The sequence below is a fragment of the Pundamilia nyererei genome, unplaced genomic scaffold (genome assembly GCF_000239375.1).
Source record: "Pundamilia nyererei isolate P.nyererei 1_Seehausen unplaced genomic scaffold, PunNye1.0 scaffold00056, whole genome shotgun sequence".
Classification (NCBI taxonomy): Eukaryota; Metazoa; Chordata; class Actinopteri; order Cichliformes; family Cichlidae; genus Pundamilia; species Pundamilia nyererei.
In genome coordinates, this window is record NW_005187457.1 from 799,977 (window position 1) to 820,507 (window position 20,531).

Here is a 20,531-nt window from a genome sequence, read left to right on the forward strand (position 1 = left end):
TTTTTTTGTTGTTTTTATAAAAGCTGAATTTTATTACAGTGAATTCCCTGATCACATTTAGAACTTCTAAAATTCTGAATCCAGACTAGACAAATATATCTTATTGCAGAGGTTTAACTGCTGGACACAAGCAGTTAACTTTCCCGAGGCTATATCCACACTAGTATGTATTTATTTCAGCAGGGTGCTTTAAACACAGCCTCGATCAAGAAAAGCATTTTAGCATAGTATCAGAAATAATCTGCCTTTTTCCTGACATGCCTATTTACTTACAACATGACTATTTACTTATAAATGTTGGCGTAAACATGAAGCAGAGTGTTGGTTACATGGCAAAAATACAACTGAGGATGAACAGCAATGGAAAAAAAGTCAGACTGCAAATATTTTTGGAGATTTTGTTATTGAAAGTGACACACAAATATAAGGCAATGAGGGAAAACATACATAAAGATTTATATGTGGCAATATATTAAAGGGGCACATTGTGCATTACTAAAGGAAGCCATTGCAATGGAAACCACACAAGAATAATGAGATCACTAAGCCTAGCTGCAATGTTTTGGCCTCATTTTTGTGACCAATTAGACCCAATTAGAACGCGAACATGTGTGTCTATTCCTGCATATATGGACTAAAATGTTGTTTTTAAAACTAAAACCAGGTCAGCAGCAGTTACAAATATCTCTGTTTTAGAGGTCTGAAATGCTGATGTAAACTTAGCAAAGTTTCAAAATGAAGATGAATTAGTATGGATGTACTAAAGAAGCCCTTTGTGTCTTGCACTTCTCTTTGTCCTGGATTTCCACATTACGTCATTGTAGGTTACATCGTGGTTTGCCTCTCAAATCGGTACATGGTCACTGTTAACTCAGATTTATGCTGAGCTTAAAGAAACTTTCCTCATCAAAATGTGAAAATAGCCCTTTAGAGACTCGCAATCTGCAATCTAAAGCTCGACTAGCCAACTGAAGCAAGATCTTTTATTTGAGGGACGTTCAGCTGTGATGTTGTCATTTATTCACTGTGTTATCAGCCAAGGAACTGAAACACTAGTTTTAGTTTTTAAGGTTCATATAAACAGCTTAGAAAACTCATTGCTGCATTACTGTCAGTCTAAATAATGGAATAATGTTATTTTTCTTGATTCCTGAATTGGCTTTATAGAGAATGGAGATTTTCATCTGACAGCATTAATGTGAAATTTACAGCCCACCAGCAGACACAGACAACAGGCACCTTTTTCAACCGGTAAACATTTACTGGGACACAGATGCATACCTTTGTCATTCATCCCCTTTCTGTTTGGTCTCCTGCGTTTGTATTTCTTCCACCTCTTTGCTCCTTCCATCTATTGCTTTAATACGTTTCCCATCTCTGTCTTTCTCCTACTCTCGCTCTCCCTTTCTCTTTCTGGCTGTGTGAAGAGGTGATAGTATTGGGAGACAATGGGGAAGACTCACTTAATTAGCTGGACGAGAAGATGCATTGTGGCAATTACCGTGCACAAAGGGAGGGGAAGGTATGGCTCTGTAATGCGCTGCTGTCTGTATTTGCCTGGCTGTTGTAGCCTGGAGTGCAGGCAGGTCTTTATAGGGGAGACTGAAAGCAGTAACAATGGAAGACAGGATGTACTCCACATGTAGAGCCATTTCTAGTCCTTTTACAAACAGGGACAATAGCATCTACAGTCTCTTAAAGGCTGGAAATATAGAAACTGTATGTACTCTACTGATGGATTACTGGGCTCTAAACGCACAGGTCTTGTGGCTGTGTGAAAACTAGCTATCCTGCTTTGCATCTGTGTACAGATCAGTTGTGCACATTTCATAACACCTTTTAATAATAATGCTTTAATTAGATATTATCATAAATAATTTACTGAGGCTTTACGTACGGTTGTATGCCAATAAATAGAAAAAAGAGGGCTGAACTTCTAGACAGTCTTCATAAATGATCTGCAGATACTTTCCTCAAAAAAAAAAAAATGGAATCAGCAAAATCCAAGGGGTAAAAAAAAAAAGGCCTTCAGACAAAGTATGTGTGGGTCCTAAGTAGACACACAAACCTCATGGACACACAAAATAAAATCAGTCAGTTTAATTATCCAAAAACTAAAAAATAGTTTGGGGTAATTAATTATTTAAGCCAAACTAGTAAAATTGAGACGCCTGTTTTTGTTGACAGTTTCACAAAATTCTTTAACACTGTTGCTTTTAATTGTTGGGTAATGGTTGTCAGCTTAAACAGGCATAGTACCATTAACTAAGAGGAGGAGATATAGATGCCAGTATGACATAGCCTTCAAACCATGCACTTGATGATGATCCCATTTCTGGATATGGGAAGTTGGGAAGTTGTTCTTCTGATGTGTATTTAAGTTAAAATAAAACATAAAATGTCCTGTGTTTATTGCTGAATGTTCTAACAACACACGGAAAGGTCTTTTTTTTAATATATATTATATATATTATATAATATATATAATATATAATTGCTTTAGCTCATGGGGGTTACTGCTAATAAATAATTTTTCTAACTAATCTAGATCCCTCTACACCAACAACAACTGCAAACATCCAATACAGAGGTTCCATATGTCATACAGAGCAGTGGATGGGCTTGCAAAGTGTAGAAACTGCACAGAATTCAGATTTTTTCAGTCAAATTCACTGGAAACGTATGAAAAGTTCTGAGCATTTGCAGATCTCGACCAAGTTGGATCACAAAGAAGTAATATAAAATTTCTGTCGAGCTCCACAGCGAAGGTTTCATGATTTTGCAGGTCCACTTCAAACACATGGAAATTATAATGCACTTACTATTACAGTATGCTGAAATACTGCTGAAGTTGCACAAATGACTCGCATATCTCAGGCTTATCGTGTGTTCTGTAAATTGTAGAAAATAGTGGCTAGTTCACTGAATGTGAAAGTTTTCTAAATGTTTTTCTACTTATAGGGAAAATGTTGGATTTCTTTTATGTGATTTTACTGGTCTGGCCCACATCGCCATACAATATATTTCATACCCCCTGATTGAATACAACATAACAACTTTAAATTTTCTTACAATCACCTTCTTAATCTTAACCTAATGAACTTATCTTGTAAATCCATCTTGTTGGGGCCCACCCTACTACATTGTGGGTTTTTTCATAAACGTTACTGAAACTTTAGTGAAAAGATTTGTCTACCACTTAACCTGGTGACCCAAAATCTAAAATATTTGTAATGAATTGGGTGATAATCAAAATCAACAGTCACAACTTAAAAACTCTAAAAAGTCAACTTGACCTTGTTGGGTGGCAATGACTGTATTTATTTTCCTCTACTGTTGCCCATCTGTCTCCTTCCTTTCTATTCCTGATTGTCGTGTTGCTGTGTACCAAACTGGACATGCTTCTGCTTTCTATTTCTGACTGGCTATGAGTGGGCCGCTGCTTGGTGCCACTGAGTTTTTTTGTGTATCTATGTGTGTGTGTGGATGTGCAGGGTTGGGTCTAGCGAAGAGCATCCTCCTCTAGTGGAGTGGCCTGAGGGGATTTCTTTCATGAAGTCAGATAACATCCAGGCGACCCCCTCTTCCCTTTTTTATAAGAGTTCTTTAACCTTGATAAATGAAGTAGAGGCAGGAAGGGAGTGAGGGAGGGTGGGAGGAAAAAGTTGCGAGCTGTGTTGGGGGATGAGGCTGTGATGGAGGGAGGAGAGAGAGAGAGAGAGAGAGAGAGACACCAACTCCCCAGCCGGCTTGCTCTCAGGATCAATAATGCTTGGAGAGCTGCTGAGCACTCCTGTCTGGCAGCTCTACCATAGGGGATGGAAGGAATCAGGGGAAGAGGGGGAGGATGGGAAGGAGGGAAAAGCAAGAAAAGAAGTGTTGAGAAAGCCTCTCTATCTCCTTCTTGTCACCCTATTTTGCGAAGAGGGGGAATTGAGGTGGATGGAGATGTAAAGATAGAAGGAAGCAGAGAAACACAGATGCAGGGTGGAGGGAAGCTAAAACCAGCACACCTATCCAGCTAAACCATGCCACACACCTACCTGCCCACCCGCCAGGGAAGCACACACTCCCGCACACACGTACACTTAGGTCTCCTTTTGCGTAGCCACAAGGTTACAGAGTGTCGATACAAACGCGCACAGCCCTCTGACAAATGGGATTTGGCATGTTCAATCAACAGTGCTGCCAAATCCCTGTTGTTAAGTGTTGCAGAGCCATATCTGTCTGCAGTGGGGCTAAGCTATGCTACCTGGGCCCGCTAACTGTCCCCTAAATATCCTCCATTAAACTCCTCGGTAATAGAATTATCTGCTGCATTTGTCATTGGATTTGAATGGACGTGTGTGCTGTGGCATAAATAGTGGGCTGAGAGGGAGTTGTCACTTTGCGCACCTGTTATAAAAAAGGCTTTGGTACCTCCTCCAGCAGTGCCTCCAGGTCATCTGAACTCTCTTCCTTTTTTCTTTTACCCTCTTTTTCTTGATTTCCCTTCTTGGAATTTAAGTCTCTGGTCTCCCTCCTCCTGGCCATCTCTCCTGGCCTTTTTCCTGTCCTCTGTTAGACCTGATCCTTTCATCTTCTCTCCCCTAATCCTGTGCTAGAGAAGCCACCCCACACCCCCGCCTCGCTTCCCATTGCTCTCTTTTTAACTCCATGCCTCCTCTTATTTTAGTGTGTCCCTGTGCCCATTGTGTCTCTTTCGTTTCTTCTCTTTTTGCCTTCTTTATCCACCCTTTTATCATCCCTGCCTCTATATCTTCTCAGTCTCTCTCCCTGTGTCTTCCATATCACCCCTTCTCCTCTTCTCTTACCCTCGTCTATCCTTAATTAAGTTAGAGATCAGTTGACTGCCCCTATCATTGGTAGAGAGCGGGTTGGTCCTCCCATCCCAGGAAGGGGGTGTATTGTCTGTGCTGGTTGACCAGTGTAATCCTCCTCCAGGGACAAAGGGCACTACCCTTACTACCTCAGCCACCCCCAAAGGGCATTAGCCCCCTGATGAGTGCCATGCCCTGGCCTCCCCCTGCCATCCTGACAAACCAGCATCATACCGCTGGCTCTTCGCTGGTTTGGCTGCTGAGACTGAATGCAGATCACCATGGCAAGGATTTGTGTGTATGTATGATGATATCTACAGTTAAGTGTAGATAATTCATATATCATGTTCTTTCGGAGGAGAGTATTTATTGTAGGGGTACATTATAGGGACCCTTTAATCCATATATTCTACATGGACACATCTGCTGTAAAACCACAGAGTTCTACTCTAAACCTCTACACAACCCCACATACTTCGCTCTCTTCTTCTCTTTTCTCTTTAACACACACACACACACACACGCACACATTCACACAGGGAACAAGTAGCTAGGGTTGCTATGGGAACGGTTGGTCAGAGTTTACCAGAGGGGAAACAAACAAAGTACTGTTCATGAGAGCAGGTTGTTCTGTGCAGAAGGAGCAGTGATACTCTGAGAGCAGGTGTATGTGAAAGTGCGTGTGTCCAATTGTGGGTTGCGTGCTATCATGTCTGGTAAGTAAGTGATTAGATATGTGTGTGAAAACATTCATACTGTAACCTTTCACATTTGCATCCTCACCTCCTTTTTTACTACGCCTCAACTGTGTTGGAACGGCTGATGAGGTAGAGGGTGACCTTCTGATTAGGAGGTTGGGTTTGATCCTGGGGTTCCTCCAGACTACGTGCCTGGGGATCCTTGACATACCAAATTCCTCCTGATGGTGTGCATGACAATTGCCTTTATAAAGGCATGGAATAAAGCGCTGTATGATAGTGTGTGAACGGGTGAATGAGGCTTGTAGTAAAAAGTACTTTAAGTGCTCAGTTAGGTTGAAATGGCAATATAGAAGTACAATTTACCTGTGCAATACCTTCATAAAATATTTGAAATTCTCAGTAAGGATGAGAATCTCAGAGTAACTCGTGGTATGATATTTAAAGTTAACATGATACAACAATTTTGCAAGAAACCTGCAGTAGTGCGTCTGATGAGTCAAATTGTCATGGGAATCAGTTTTGGATACCTGCATGGTTTTTTTTTATTTGTTATATTTGGCACCGGTGTATTGATTACATATCAAGAGGAAGCCAGTAAAGTATTTATCCCACTCCTGCTGCTCAACGAGCCCATGTGGCAACACAGCTTTCAGTTAATTTTAATCAGAGTAATGAATTTATATGAAAAAGCAGAAAATACTCTGAAACAGACAAGAATTTTCACATTCAATTCATCTGGTAATGTCTGTCTTTCTCAGTTAATCATTTAGAACATCAAACAACAGTAAAGATTTTGATTGTGTCCAATCAGAAGTTGGAAACCTGTTAAAACAACTTTAATGTTAAGACATGAAAGAGCAGTTTTTATTGAGGGACATCAAGGATTAATACTCTTATAAATTTTCTTAACTCCTAATGTCTGAGAGTGGATGAAAATGTGTATTTCTTTTCTTAAGCTGTTATTATGGGGAAATTACTTAACATTTTTAACTTATTTTGGAGGCAAACTTGATGCTAACCTGTCTCTCTATCCTATCCTACTGGTCTTTCTGTAGTTAAATAATCGAATCTGAGTCGCAAGAGCAACAGCTTTTGCCTAATTTTGGTCATTTCCATTTCTTCAAACATACGAAATGCATCTAAACTCTGAAGCACCATGCAAACCTCAATTTTTCTTTCCATAAAAATGCCACCATGCAATCCATCTAGGTCCCCATCCCCTTTAATGTCTCTTTAGCCCTGCACTTGGCTGCTTGAGTAATATTTATTGCACAGTCTCTTTTAGCCTCAGTTTCTCCTTTTTATTCATTTCCCCCTGAAACAAACAAGTCCTGTGCCGCAAGGCAAAACGCATCGCCCCCCACCAACCCCACTACCTCCATCAGCCTTCCCCACCTTCTCCAACCCCTGCCCTCTTTCCTTCAGCACTGACAGATAGACAGACATACTGTTCTCTCTTTCTTTGCCTTTCACCTCTCAAACCTCCCTCCATCCATCCTGCCTGGACGGGTACAATGCAGGCGCTCTATCCTGCGGCAGGGAGAATGCAACCCTGAACTAACAATATCACCAAGGCTGCCTGAATGCCGCCGAGTCCCATTGTGCTCTGTCAGAGGGGAGTTAACACCCATGTCTGAGCCCAATGAATAGTATTATTGTGTCTGAGACATACACCGCACCCCGGGTCCCCATCCATGTCCCCGAACTCAACTCGCCTGCCCCCCCAAACTTGGCTCTCTTGTCCCAACAGTGTAGCCCCCCTCTCACGCCACTCTTGCACCCCCTTCGCTCTTTCCTTAACAGACAGCTCTAACTTCCAAAGCCTTGCCGGCCCACTGACTCTAAACCTCAGCACTTTACTTCTCTATTCCACTGGCAGTCAGCCCATGGGTTTTAGTCTGGTTTTTAGAACTGCAGAGGGGCTAAGAGAGGTGAAAAGAAGGGCTGTAGTGACTCTTGCAAGAGTATTTTGCAGATTGTGTGGTTCTGGCAGCATGTTGCAATGTGAGGTAGTGGGGGTTGAATTTGGCCATAGCTCTTTTTCTGTTGTGGAACACAATAGGACCATGGATCCTCAAAGAAATGTCTCCCCCCCCCCCTACCCCCCAACTGCTATTATCATAAGAAGAGGGCCGCTCAACCAATTTAAATAATTCTGGATGATACAAAAGCTGAGATGTTTTGTTTGGCAAGGTTTCTATAGAGCACCACTGGTCTGGCCAAAACATTCCCATTCCTTCACACTAACTGTGCCACAAGGTGGTGAAATATCCTGTCAGGTTTAACATTACTTTTGTTATTTATAATCATTAAGGTCAAATAAATATTACATTTTGCAAGCCTGTGCTGCCAAAGGAGCGGAAAAAAAGCATAGCTGTTAAAGACAAACTTTTCCCGTAAATATTTTTAATGTATTCTATTGACGCAGGAGTGATTTTTATAATGGGCCCACTCTTGCTATATTTTGCTATCTGCAGCACATCAGAATCTAATAGCTGAGAGTACCTTTGGCAGGCAGTATCTCACTGCCTGACACACTTAACTCTCAGGCCTCAAATCCCCGCAGTTTCTGCTCTCTGAGGTTAGCAGGTTCATATTACCAGCTGAGTGAGGATGCCAGAATCCTCACCCCAGACTTCTTGCTGATCAAAGACCAGGATTGACATTCAGAGTGTGTAAAATCCTAAAAGTTAAGATTAACTTGTTTTTTTCTCCATCTCTGTCTCTGGTTGTTTGTGTACAACAGGAAGAGGAGAAGGAGGAGGAGGCAGTGGAGAACGAAAAAGAGAAGCAGAGTGGGTGGAAGAATGGAAAAAGAGAAGGATAGAAGCAGTTCGAGGAGGTGGTATCGAAGCGGGTGAACCCAGAGCAGGTGAACACAGCTGTGGATCGCCATGGGCTCTCTGGCTGCCTTCCTCCTGTGGCCCCGGTGCTGCATACAGGGGTCCCGGTGAACCAGCAGGGGCCAGCCAAAGCTGCGGCAGAGTGGGCAGGCTAGGCCAGCCAAGCCAGGAGAGAGGCAGGTGAGGCGGGTGAGCCGAGCTCTCATTCCCGCCGGCTACGAGCCTCCTCGGCAGAGTGGAGCAGCGCGGAGTAGCAGAAATCAATACAGAGGAGAGAGGCTAGCAGAGGTTGCCCAGCACCGCCTGCAGGCCTCGGAGCCCAGGGACCAACCACCACTGCTCCCAGCTCCTCTTTCCATCTCTCTTTCTATCTTTCTCCAGCAGTCCCACCACCATCTAGGGCCAGGGCCCTAACCTTGGAAGTGCCCCACACGCTGTGTGTGTGTGTGTGTCAGTGCACGCACATGTGTGTGTGAAACAGAGAAAAGGGAAAGGGAAGAGACAGAGAAGCAGTCTTTGTGTGTGGTTCAGCTGGAGGGTTTTTACTTGGTCCAACACCACTTCATAAAACTTTGTCAGAGAGACGTGGAGACAGCAGGAGAGGCAGAGAAGAAGAATGAGACAGGACGTCGAAGGTCTCTTTTCTTCCACCTGCCTCCCTCTTATTACTCATTCCATCTTAACCGTTTGAATAAGGATCTGTCTGAGCAACCTGCTCAGTCCCACTTCCCAGCACAATATTCCTAAGATCTCATGAGCCAGGATGAAAGGACAATTTGAACTTTTTCTCTCATCCGCTATATCAGACACAACCTGTCTTTTCGTCTTAGATTTTCTTACCCTCACTACAGCAGCTCCCATAAGAGGATATGGCAGTGCAGTATTGATCTATAAGGTGGAAGAGAGGAAGGCGGGCCTGGGCTTTCATACCTCTCTCTCACTATGTGTGGGGAAATAGCACCTGAAGTCCACTTACCGCTGTGCAGCAGGGATCCCATGGCAGCACAAGTGAATGGCTGCTAATTGAATGAGAGATGAAAAAGACAGTAGTTTTAAAAGTGCCATGCCCTCAATCGTCTGCCTTCGTTTTCATCTGACTTTTTGTCTCCTCCACGTACGCAAAAGTCCTTCCCCACACAGACACTCACTATTCAGATGTTTAAGCTAAATTGCCAAAATAATCACAAATGAAAAGCTGGTTTGACATCAGTGTGAATGTGCAGACCTTTGTACAAAAGAGGGGAGAAACAAGTCGAATTTTTATCCAGCGATAGTGAGTGTCACGACACAAAAAGATACTGTACATGTCTGAGGGCTGGAATGACACTAAAGGACAGGTGGAGAGTTTCCCAAGAATGCAAATGTGCGGTGATTACGATGGGATTCTTATTTCCTGGTGAGTACAATGTCACGGTTTCGTTCTTCATTTTTATTAACACAAGCCACTCTGTTAGTGTGATAACCATATTGAACTAAACTAAAAGATAGCATAAGATACCATCTCTGCTCGGAGGACCACGTGTGTTTTTCAAGTGAACTCAGAACATGTTGTGTTGTAGATGATCTCCACAGTCTGCGCTGTGATCACACTGTCACCGACTGTTGGAGTAGCTCGTTGTTGTTGACTGTACCAGGCAGGGCATTAAAGCACAATTCCCCCTCGCCTGCCAATCTCCTGGCACACACAGAGAAACTGGCGCCTCTCTACATCTCAGCCTGGCAGCGATTACAAAATGGCCGATTCCTGTCTGCCAGCTGTCTCCCTCAGCCAAGATGGCGCTCACTCTCTTTTTAATGCCCGCTGTTTGCCATCTGCCCTCTAATTGTTAACGGCTATGCAAATATCTTGTAATTGCCTTTGCATGCGCTTGATACTTAACCCCTCCCCATCGGTTGTAAATAATGGCGGTAGCGTAGACGGAATAAAAAGAAACACAACCCTGTGCGGTTGCTGATTGAATACACAGCAGGAACAATTAGCAAATGAATGTTGCCTGTAGTTGCTCTGCTCTTTACTTCTCTTTAAGCTCACCTTATTCTGCATGCAAATCACCGATGCTGTTCCTTTTGATGCTAGTTGGAAAAAATAAAGCGGCACCTCGTCTTTCTGTCGCATTCAGAGACGCTCATGTGTCTTCTCATTGTGCCATATGTGGCATCTGTGGTTGGCTGCATAACCAGGGTACCCTGCCTCCTCTGACAGGCAAAGCCCACACTGTAAAGGGGAGCAGGAGCGAGGGAGAGGCATAACATAATGACCTCATTAGCATGCTCAGCACTCCCTGCTATAGGCCCTGGTGCGCCGCTGCGCCGTGGGACCCACCGGTGTACGCCCTTCTCACAGCACTCAGCATGCAACATTGTGTTCTCCCCACACAATGCGGCGCTTCATACAGGCTTTATTACGCCTTGTCAAAGCACAGGGGGATCAGGGGTATCAGTGCAGAAGCAGCAGGATACTCGCTGTGTACGTGGAACAGGAGATGTATTGGTGCTTTATGGTCTTAATGTGGTGTTAGCTGTGCTGATGGATCCTCTGTTGCTGCTGTTGTGCATTGATATGTGTGTGTTTATGTTTGTGTGTGTGCGTCTCTGCGCCCCCATACTTGTGTGCGTTTGTGTAATTGTTCGTTTCATTGTCAGCTCCCATGGCATTCGTGGCAGTTTTCACCTGTCAGTGCTAATTATTGGAAAGAGTGATCTGGTGAATCATCTATGTCCTGGAAATAGGCTATCAGCCACCCTGCAGACCTGCTGTATGGCATCTGTTGTCGTTCTGTAGCAGCGTAGCTTTTAGCTTCACAGTGAGGACTGTAGGGTGACACCACTACATATGGGCTCTCTCTCTCTCTCAAGAATATGACAAGATGACAGATCAAAGCATACATATATACGTTTTTTTTGTTAAGTCGGAGAGGTTTAAGCCAACACTAAAACAAAATCGGAATTCTTTTTTCTAGATAAATCATATCTCTTAATGAATGTTTATTATTGTGAGATCAGACACAAAAGGACACATGCTGACAGTTAAACGTAGGTTTTACAGTAAAATAATTCACACAACTATTAAAAGCATAAAAAAACAGCAAAAGACCCAACAACAATAAGCACTGACGTACAAAATATAAAAATTGAAGTACCGTGGTTGTCCCCAAAATAAATTTTTTGAAATCTGTGGTGCGATTACTGCTGAAAATTTTAATAGTGTAGTAACCACTGTTGTCTTTTATCCCTCCTCAAAAGGCTGGTTCATCCCCGTTATCATCTCCTCTATCAAACTGAGGCAGTTTTAATCAAGCCTCTGTCTAATCAGTCCACAGTGACATTGATGAGACTGAGGTAGAGTGGAGCGGGTTAGGATAAAGAGCCCATGCTAGCAGTGGTTAGCCTAGGTGGGGTGACGCTACAGTATCTTTTGTGGGGAAACAGGCAGTGGAGAGGACTAAAATCATCTCTCAGCAGGGAGGCAATAACAACCGATGCAAGCTAGATTGAACTTTTTATAGAATTTTTTGATGATGTTCCTAGGTTAATAATTTTGTCTAAATTCTTGCTTTGGAATTGAAACATACCTGGGTTTCAGAAACGGTGTAGAGGAGAGAAAATAAAAGAGGCAGAGCGAAGAAAATCAGTTTGAATTTGTTCAAATCTCTCATGCAGTCTTAAATATGGATGTGTGTCAAGTGTTTCAAAGAAGAAAGAGAGACGCGACTGGATCACGAGGAGCTGAAAGGGTGGGGCCATCGTATTTTTCGTATTCAAAACTACAAGGACGACCATATGGTATGAAAAGCAACCGATGAGCACGATACCTCACCGCATATGCCAGTCAGCCATCATAAGTGACACGTACTGGCTTATGGAAACATACTGCATGAACACACACACTTTCATGTGTTCATTCACGCTTACTCACAGAAAAAAAATGGGGAGGAAGGGGGGGGGTCTCCACAATGCCATCCCCTGCAGAAAGCTTTTATGTTAATCACAGTTAGGGCCCTGTGTCTTACTTACAGTGTTGCAATTATGCATAATTCAACACACAGACAACAGGCAGGACAGTACAGTAGACCTTGGTATAGGCGGCACCGCCTGTGGTTGAATGTGAGACACTAAATTGAGCAGAATAACAAGACTCGCCTTTTTCTTTTAAGGCTAAAGTATATATTGAGGTTCCAAATGTTTTCATTTAAATGTTTTTTAACTAATATTCATGATTCAAATAACTATATAAAGTTTCTAAATTTAAACATTACTAAAACTTTATATTAAAATCATTCTTAATAGATGATTTAACATTTTATTTAATCAGAGTGAGATCTGCTCAAATACACGAAAGATCAGCATCACTACTGTAGTACAGCATAATTTTCCCTAAATTGCATTAACTGAGAAGTTTTTAGGGCATTTTTTTGTGCAGTCTTCATTGGAGTGACTCTTATGTGGACTGTTCATTTGCGAGAGAGTGTCGTTCACTCCACTGCAGCTTTTCTCATTCTGACTGCCCATTGCTTTTTATTTGCTTAGGTATTGATTGAATGTGGTGCACCCTCTGAAGTAATAGTTGCTGAAAGCATTTACAGCCATCACTCAATTTATCCTGGCCAGTTTCACATGTCATTCTTTTTCTGGTTATGACCAAACAAATAAGTCATCAGTTCTGTCTAAGATCAAATTATTATTCAAGTCGAAAATGAAATGTAGACACATGTGCGCCGAGGTTGCGGCAGTAGGTAAATTTGCAATTTTTATGTGCATTTTGTGCAGTTTTTTTCTTTACTATGCTCAAATGCATGAATTTTATTTTGCAGAGATTATCGAGCTGAAGTGATCACGAAAGCTTCTAGCTGCAATTATTGCCGTGCATTCATGTTCAGCAGAAGACTGATCTCTATTCATTTCAAGCATTGCAGTTTTCTATTTAAATGACAGCCATTATTTCCTAAAAAGTGAGTCATTTAAAATATTGAACCTCTTTCAGTTATAATGATAATTAAGGTAATTGGTTGAACAGGCTAAGATCTTTTTCGGGCCATTTTATTTGCCAAGATACACTTGATAGACCAAACTAAATTCACTTCAATGATACTCAAGCAAATTCCTTATGTGAAACTACCCTTCTTAGGAAGTAATTCCTGAGTCAAGTGCTGCTGCTGTGGTTTCCTCGGAGCTGCAACACTGAGCCCCAAGTCTGATTATAGACTCAGGGAAAAACAGTCAGGCATTTATCCAAGTCACTGATTATGTCATTTCAACAGGCTGCAAACACTCAGACTGGGTAGACAGCTCTGAGGGGAGAATTATGAAGCCGGACTGGAATGGAGGCTGTATGAAAAGGAAATGAAAATGGAGTAGTGCTGTATGTGTGATTAAACTGCCTGCTTGCCGGCAAAAGGCCACGCTGGTGTAACACAGGCCTGAGATTTGGCCATAATGAAAATGTGAAGGTGGTGGGGTTTGAACCCTCTGAATGATGTGTATGAGCACACACACACACACACGCAGACACAGACACACACTCTGGTGGCTGCACATGAGTAATATAGTGTATGTATGTGCTCAGGTTGAATGGTTTATATGATGGCCCGTTAAGAAAGACCACAGATGTAATTTGAGACACAAAGCACAGAAGAATAATTCAAGGAAAAACATCCTTCTCCAGTTAAAGAAAAAACAATTTAAAAAAATAAAAAAATTTGTAGGTGACATGCAAATTAGACCACCATGCCCACATAAATATTACATTTAACCATTTGGATTCAGAGCCAGAATCCCAGTCATGAAGCGTGGGAACAGACTAAATTAGGAGGTGAGGGGTCTGTGCGGTGGAGGGGGTTTCAGTTAGTTCACGGCCAGACACCCCAGCTGCACTGACTTCCATTCAGAAACAGGTTAAGGAGGACCTCAAAGGTCAAGGTTAGAGGGAGTGGGGGGAAAGGGGTCATCACTGCAGCATAGAGCAATATGCGTGTGTGTGTGTGTGTAGGTGTGTGTGTGTGCCATTCATCTGTCGTGCGTTCCTTGCTGGCTGGTTCACTTGTCTGTAAGCTGACTGCATGTTTGCTTAGTTTATAAGCTGCTTCTTATTGCCTCGCTCCAGGGACAACTTGAACAGAGAAGCAAGGGAACCCAACCCCCTTCTGTCAGCCTCTGGCCAGTTTCCAGCCGGCCCTGAGCCAAATCGAGCCAGAAATCAGACCTGCAGCCTAGTACACCCCCTGGTCAAACAACCCCCAGTGAAACGCAGTCAAACCTAGTCAGACACTTTGACAGCCCCCCCACCCCACCCCACCCCGTCTGTCTCAGTCTGCTGCCTTCTGTAATTTAGCATGTTGGCTCAGGATTAATCAAATGTGCATACCTTAATCAGAAATATCTTTCATTACATGTCACTTTGGAAAGCCTTGAATGGACACATGTAGAAAGAAATATAATTATGAATTAGCAAATGTAATAGATAGATAGATAGATAGATAGATAGATAGATAGATAGATAGATAGATAGATAGATAGATAGACATTGACCATAGACCATGCGCTAATTTGACGTGCCATCATCTTCATCATATGGCATTTTCTTTGGTATCGAAATGCAGCAGATCACTGCCATTTCATTAAATCATCCAGGAGGTGAGTTCATGATCATGTGGCACATTAAGCAAGTTATGTTTGACATGAGCAGTGTAACCCCTTTAAGAGGAGGGACTGCAGCACATGAGGAGAGGAGAAAGACAGGATGTGGAGGCAGATGAGGAACAGAGAGGACAGTGGAAGTGAGGGAAGAAATGGAGAGAAGCAGAGCCACAAGCTAACCCACCCTGCGGTTGCCTGCTTCCATTCTTCATCGGGTACTTATGGTTCATTAGACTGTCTGAAAGAAAGACCCGCTTTCCCTCATCACCTCAATAGACTAGTCCCCCTCTCTCTTCCATAGCCTGGAGGGTTCTCCTACAAAAAAAAAAAAAACTCCCATACCCTCGTTTTCCTTCTCATTTCTGCCTCCGTCTCTTAATCGTCTCAACTCACCCTGAAATCAAGCTTAGTAACAGCAGTTTTGTGAGCCCCTCTGGTCCACCCCCCACCCCCCTGCTTCCATCTCCTATCATCCTCCAATCCCCACCAGCTCCCCTTCTCTGCTCATTCACTCACCTTGGTCAGACACACCACCCACCCACTGCTTAAATCCCTATCAGCATGTCAAGTAAATGTCTTCCCAGCTGGGGTTGACGCACACACACACAAACGCACATGCTGAAATATAAATGCACTACACACACAATCTTTTGCTTGCTTCTGGGGTTTAGCCTTCCTCCCTGCTGACCCTTTTCACCCCTGTTTTGCTCTCTTCCCCTTCCCGCCGACTTTCTTTCCCCCTCTGCCTCTCCTCAGGCACCGATCTGACAGGATGGTTTGGCTAGCTGACTGTATGTGCAAGAGGTTTATCACAGAGCTTCACTGCACTCCTTCTGTTGCCTGCCTGTTTTTATTTTCAAAATTAAAGTGCTTTCTCCAAAAGCCACTCGGTACCTTAGGCCATGCTCACCTTTACATCCCATCTTTTTGATTAAAAGGTTAGTGGAATCCTATCCTCTAAATTTGTTACAGTAAAATCTGGTCAGTTTATCTTCTAATACAATCTCCAGCTGCAATATCTGGGCTGTGTGTTAAGAAATAGCTCTCATATCTGCCATATTTTGAAGTCGCTCTACTGCAGAATACTTATTTTTTCCAGAAGGGATGTAATATGAAGCCAGGAATGTTCTTTAACACAGGTTTTTGCAATTTTTCTTTGCAGATTCCTTTTTCAGATGAATACTTTAAAAAAAATAATTTTTTGTTATTAATTTTGCATTATCTACCATAGTTACATCTTTCACTAAAATGTTGTTGCTGGGAGATTTAGAAATATATTTTGATGAAGGCATCTATGATTTGAAGAGATCAGGTTCACCTATCGCGAGAGAACCTTTGTTTGTTTGCAAATGGCTGCGGTTGTTTATCGTAGTATTTAGGGAATAAGAGATTTCCTTATTCATCTAAATTGTCACAAACCTAGTCTTGATCTAATCTCCCACCAGCTGAAGTCTTAGCCTCCTGGGTTGTAAAAATAATTTGTGCAATTTGAGTTTGTTCATATACACTGCTGATATCATTAACATACAGGGGGGGCAGTCATTACTGAGCTCCCAGCAGACCGCAAAACAAAAATCTCACCCTGGTTCTTCTCAGAATAAGTGACCGTTTCCCGTTTGAAGCAACCCCCCACCCTTTGTACCACATTTCAATCATTACGCTGATTTTTGGGGACAATGACGAGCAAAGGCGCATTCTCAGCAGTGCCTCAGTCAACATACCACAATCTTTATGTAAATGTATTCAGATGCATTCTCAGCCCTCTAGACCATCATCTCTGCTGGGTGGATGTGGTGGAGGCTGTTCAGTCTTATCTTCTCCTGTAGCAGGCTGAAAAACGCGCAGCACGGTTGGTGAAGCATATTGCGAGGTGGACCCCTGCCAACGTGCGTGAGAAACCCCTATTAAACCCTATGTTTATATTGGGGTTGTGATTTACAAATGTGCGTTTTCGTGCCTTAAGGCATGTGCACCCCCTATGCCGTTTTGCTTTTTCATCAGGCGCACAGCAGACAGCAATAGAATAGCGAGGACGGGGTCCTTGCTGCGTGTGGAAGGGGAGGGGAATAAGAGAGAGATAGAGAAGTGTGCATGTGTGCATTTTCATCTTATTAGGTGCTCTTCTCTGGAGCTCGGTATTCTGCTCATATTGAGATATTTCCTGAGCATGCTGACACAATTATGCACGCCAAGCGACTGTGTACGGCTGTGCTCCTTGACTCCGGTTCATCTCTAATGCGCTGAACTTGACACTCGGCAAGTTCATTGTTATTCATTTCACTGTCATCCAGGGTGCCCTGCGAGACTGTCCAAGTCTCCAGCCTAGGTTGTCCTGGCAGGACTGTGTTTGTCACACAAGTGTGCACACACACAAACATCCACACAAACCTATTGTTTCAGCATCAGGATGGCTGTAGTCCTCCGGGTAAAGGTGTGTGCTGACTGGATCGGAGGATGCAGTGAGATGGTGCAGTTTGTCTGTGACTTAGTAGCACCGCGTTGAGCTGCAGCAAAGTTCAGATCTCTGGTGAATAGGCGCAACGAGAGCAGATGTACAGTTTTTCTGCGTAGGCTGATATTTGTTTCATTGAGGTGAGGAGTTGGATTTGAAATATTAAAATGTCATTTTGTGTTTTGACTTCAGCTTTTTCGTTTTTGTGTTCATTTTATGTCACCAAATTAAAAACCATTAAACCATTTCTCACTCAAACACTCTTAAAATAAGTGTGTTCTTCCCCTCTTGTTTTCTTGCCCTTTACTGTCTCCTTTCTAGGGTTTTTTTTTTTAACTTTCTCCTTCTGTCACTAGAAAACCAGGGGCTGCAGTTTGCTTAGCCGAGTCCATAAAGAGGCATCTTAAAAAGCTGTGTTAACAGACCAACAAAGCTTTAAATGTGCCCCCCTCTGTGAGAGGGTGGTTCCCATAGGGATGTGGCGTGGCGCTCCATTGGTAGGCTTCTATCCGGCTTCTCATTCAGCCCAACGCTCAGTCACGGTCACTTATGGTAGGAGGAGAAATCACACAATTCAGCCTAGGCCTGATCCAATGACATGTTTTTTTAATGAGGTGGCTCTATGTCTTTGTTTGGGCACCAAATTCAAGTCCAGACCTGAGCAAGTCCTGCTGAATAAGATGCAAGGCCATGGCCGGGCACAACTTAGCACACAAAAAACCCACAAAGAGCTGAGCTTCTGTTGAGCTAGTGAATAGGTCTCTACTTTCACACTGCTCCTCTGTGAACATGACAAGCAAGCAGGGCCATACTTAATTTTAACTTCTTATTTCTGATGGGAGTTTTAATGTAGCATTTGTTGTCCCCTTAGCTTGAGGACAAGCTCAAAACCCTTATATATATTTTAACAGGATTCAGTGGCACTCAAAGGAATTGCCTGGAAGCTAATTTTACACCTTCTAGTTATTTTTTCCAGGGTCATACACCAACGGATTTCTTTCTTTTTCATTTTCGCCAGCCCTGGTGTCTTTTTCAGAAAACGCCACACCATATATCACACATATGTGCATTTGTCATACGGCGTGTGTACATCTGCAAGCATGCCAGGCGCTCACTGGTTTGTATGTTCAGGGGTGAGGACTGTCATTAAACTGTCTGCCTGCATCACTAGACTCAACCATCACCCAGGCTGGCTGTCCATTCTGCTTCATGCTAGGTCTTAGAACAACACACACACACAGTCAGATTCACTTGGCCTGTAGCCAGGATTCACATACACAAAGCATACAGTCTGCCTCTTCACATTGATATGAAAGATTACATTAGCAAATACAGATATTTTTATGTTCATGCTGCACAAGTTTCATTTTAAAGTTTAATTTTTTTATTCAAATTTCAAGCCAAAAAATTGAAAAAGTGATGCTTCATAGATTTTTATATATATATATATATTTTATTTATTTATTTATTTTTTGCAGGAAAAACTCTTTGAAAATATTAGTTGTGGTCATACTCCCAACCTGTCCAGCTTGTGAAGCCCTAAAATGAAGCGGTGTCCATTTGTGACCCCCTCATAATAAAAGAAAATTAAATGAAAAGGGATTTTTCTTTTCAACGTGTTTTTAGGTCAATTATTTCATAGACATATAGAGGTAAAAAAAAATCTGTTTCTTCTTGTCTCTTTAACCAGGGTAGCATTTTTTTTCTGTAATGTTAAATAGGTTCATAAGGCCAGGTTACCACTTCCAATTTCAACAAATGAAAATAAAAACTAAGAAAATTTTGTTACTTAAAAATGAATAAAAATGTGCATATGAAAAAAAACCCTTTTAAATGTTTTGCCAAGTTAAGCACACTACAATAAACCACAGTCTGCCCACTGGACCTGTGTGCCCAAGTGCTAAAGCACCCTTAAACCCTCTCATACAGCCAACCCATCAGCCGGGCTACTTGTCTCTGATTTAGTCCGACTCTGTTCTTTGCTCATGTTCAAGGCTGTGGTAATGGGGAATTAGTATGCAGAGAAGCAGACAGACGGCCCTGTGGATCCAATAGGTAGCCAGACTGGAGAAGTAGGCTGGAGTGGGGGGAAAGAGCATGTTGTTCACTTCTCCTCCTTCTATCCTCCCGCTCCCCTTCCATCACCCTTTCTTCGCCTCGTTCCCCATGCCCTGTCCCAAACCTTAATGGGACGTCAGACGGACAGCCTCGCCTGAATTGAGCAGGGACAACAGCCTGCAACCCCCTTGTTGTCTTTCCAAAAAAAGAGACTCCCCCATCCCCCTCTTTCCCCCATGCCCCATTTGCTCTCACACGGCTAGCACCCATAGCTGCTCTCCTCAGTTCTCAGGGCTATTGAAGGGGTTCCAGACACCCTCCACTCTTCAGCCCCTCAGCCTAACTCTGCATAAATTAGACACGTCTCCCTGGTGCCTCGTCAGCCGCTCGGGGCACGCCTGGCCCCAGGTCTGCCATCTTCCAATCTGCTGCTCTTGCCCCCCCTCATGCTGTCACCTTCTGTCTACCCATCTCCACCATCTACTGTATTTTATCAGTCCTCAATCTTCTTCTATATCATCTTGAGAATTGTGTCCAAGTTCTTCCAAAATCACAGTCACTACCCCTTCTGCTTCTGCTTTTGTCAATTTTCCACTTCCTTTTTCTTCTTTTTTTCCCCCTTAAATCCCCTGACACACTCACTCCTACCTAACCCGCTTTATATTCTCCACATTCTCTCTGTCTGCTTTTCTTATCCTGCTAGCAGTTTCTTATCCATATCTACCAAGCCTTTTCCTCTCCTCTCCTCTCCTCTCCTTTCCTTTCCTCTCCTCTCCTCTCCTCTCCTTTTCAGCCAGGATATTGTTTACATCTGTCTTGGTAATCACCGACAGAGCCTCTCTAGACCTCACAGATGTTACAATAATACAGGGGATTAGAAGGCTTAACACTCTGGCTTATTTAGGGAGTTTTCCCGATGGCGTGGTAGCGAAGCTCGTCAGCTCTTCTGAATTTGACCTTTTTTCTGTTTCACTCACTTGTGCCGAGATCCTGCAGTCTCTCTCCTCTTTGATTTGTGATTTTT

General features: G+C 43.0%; 1 long non-coding RNA gene across 1 annotated transcript in view; it reads left to right on the forward strand.

The window, feature by feature from the left end:
- LOC102208697 (uncharacterized) overlaps positions 1-20,531 on the forward strand; it is a 36,860-nt gene that overhangs the window by 14,654 nt on the left and 1,675 nt on the right. The window contains exon 3 of the long non-coding RNA XR_311757.1: positions 8,268-9,760. This is a non-coding gene — a long non-coding RNA (uncharacterized LOC102208697). The remainder of the gene's footprint in view (positions 1-8,267; positions 9,761-20,531) is intronic.